This window comes from Cupressus sempervirens, chromosome 2 (assembly GCF_028749045.1).
Source record: "Cupressus sempervirens isolate cs-2001-9-10 chromosome 2, ASM2874904v1, whole genome shotgun sequence".
Classification (NCBI taxonomy): domain Eukaryota; kingdom Viridiplantae; phylum Streptophyta; class Pinopsida; order Cupressales; family Cupressaceae; genus Cupressus; species Cupressus sempervirens.
The window spans coordinates 63855326-63857869 of NC_143119.1; the positions used below are offsets into that span (position 1 = coordinate 63855326).

Consider the following 2544-nt stretch of genomic DNA (forward strand, 5'->3'; position numbering starts at 1 on the left):
TAATTTGTAGATGCATTGAATGTAGATGCTTTAGAAATTGTTTCCTCTTGTATGAAAAATCTATAAGTACAAAGCATTGTCGTAGAGAATTAAAAAAAGAGAGAGATGAGAAGTTATTTACATAGGGTTATGCTACTAAATTTTCTCGAAAATGGGGCAAAATGTAAATCTCCATGTGAAGGCTAAAAATGTATTTTAACTTATTGTTGAATAATACATGAGCTTGATGGTTTAGAGGGTTGGGTTTCTTACCTCGAAAGGTTTTCCCTACGTATATCTATGTTCTCTATTCTATCTCATTCTTCTAGTTCTATGATTATAGAATAATAATCTATATGTCATAATGCTGCTGAAATTTATTTAGATTGGTAAATTGCAATCACTTTCCTTTAAGATTTCAATTGCAGGAAATCAACTATGTCTATTTATGCTTTTATGGCATAGTACTATGCACTTGTATTTTCTTATTAGAAGTTGTTCAAGGAACTATTGGATATAGGATGTGCATACTAATCTTAGGTGAATTTCTGGGGTGGTCTCATTTCCATTCAAAATAGTCCATTGCTATTCTGTGTGTAAAACGCTCAAATTAAATTGAAGTTACCTAGTGGATGTTTTTGTGTATGAATTATAAAAATTCTTTTAGTTATTATATTGTTAGTATGTAGTATTCATTTACTTCAAAAAAATTCATTTTTGAAAATATATCAATAAGTATGCTATGACAAAATGTTATTATAAATTGGGTAGTCATGGCAATCTATCCGAGCATCAAACCGCTTGATTAGTCTTGTGTGCATAAAACATTTGAAATTACATTGTAGATGTCTTTGAGTTAGTAATATTCATCAATGTATTGTTTTCAATTATTAGATTATCATAATATAATTTACATTGAGTACAAACTTTTAATTGCAGGAAATAAATATTGTTTTATCTATTAACTTTTTAAGATATTGAACATAAATTTTTACTATTAATAATTTATTATTTTGAATTTTTTTTATATAATTAGTTTGTTATTAGTTTTCATAGCTTTAAATAAGTTTAGTTTGTATTATAAAAAGAATGTTATATGTTTAAATGAATTTCAAACGTAATACAATATAATGACGACAAACAAAGACTAATCAAAATATAACTTTCATGAAATGTATTCTTTATGTAAGATCTAAAAAACATACCATATAATAACAAACTAAGATAAAAGAAGGTTTTTTATAATCTCTATTAAGATATATCAGTAAACATTTTAAATTGTAAATCCTAATAATGTTATTCATAAAACATATCATTGAAGATTTTAAATTATAGGTACAATTATATTAGTTTTTAAAAAGCAGGTCATATATCAACCATTCAGTTTGAAATTGTTGATTTATGCATGGACAAAGGCAATTTAACTCACAAATCAGAAACACCTTTTCATAGATTTATATTGAATTTCTTACATGTACGACAGTACTATTTCTAGCCATATAATTAAAAGAAATATTCGAGAATTATTTCAGAAATGTAAGTACATCCCAAAACACAAGTTCTCACCGGGATGCTCTTTCTTTAAGCTAGACATTTCACGCAGAAAATAATAGTTTATGAAGCGACATACTGATTCATAACTCTCTATATATATTAATATTACTCAGAGAAGAACTCCATAGGACGCTGCAACATCCTATTTGCTTTTATATTTTGCAGTCCGTTCAGCTTTAACATCTGGGTATGTTTTCTTCAGTTCATCAACTGAACACATAAGAAAACAATCCACCACATGGTTAGAATATAGACATATGAAGATTTGGATAATAATCATGCAAAAGTAATGCTAAATAAGGAAACTTATTTAATACCAATCTGATCTTTGGATCCTGAATCGTGTTTGACGATAACTTTCCTCCCATCAACCTTCACAACTTCATGAAACCCTTGAACATCCTTAAGCAATTGCTCCATGTCTTGTTTTGAAGGAAGAAGATAAACTTTCTTTAGCTCAATTGTAGTACTCTCGAATTCCATGTTATCCTCTGATATCTCTTCTTATTCTTGGTTTCCTGCAAGATGTTCTACTCAATGTTACAAACAGATCAGGGAGGACCTATTTATAAAGAAAAAGTAATGCTACCTACAGTAAAACATTATAAGAAATCTGTTCAAATCAATGAAATTGCAATGTCCCTTCACGGTTGCTTCTGGGAATAAATTTTTCTTACATATACACCGTTTATCAATTTCTTTTTTCACACGTTACGTACATGCAATTGCGTATGACAAAGAGTATCCTACAAGATTTGATATTTTGTCCACATGAGTTGTTACAACTACTTCTCAATCTCTTCACAGAGAAGGAAGAGAAAAATGAACGAGGGTATGACCATTTTCGCAATTACGATCTTATTTCTTTGCATTTCATAGATGTTTACAAGTTAGAACGTGTCTGCCCGAGGATCACTAATTTTTAATTGTTGAAATTTAGTTAAGTTTTGCTGTTGTTGTTTTGCTTTTCATTCTTTATTTCTTCATTCTTATTTTTCTCTGTATTTTTCT

At 28.6% G+C, this 2544-nt stretch overlaps 1 long non-coding RNA gene across 1 annotated transcript; it reads right to left on the reverse strand.

Moving 5' to 3' along the window:
• Positions 1 to 1398: 1398 nt before the first annotated feature.
• On the reverse strand, positions 1399 to 2059 carry LOC149571069 (uncharacterized). Its single transcript, XR_016358389.1, has 2 exons — positions 1851 to 2059; positions 1399 to 1743 (listed from the first exon to the last, which is right to left on the reverse strand). It is a non-coding gene; the product is annotated as an uncharacterized LOC149571069 (long non-coding RNA).
• Positions 2060 to 2544: the final 485 nt, after the last annotated feature.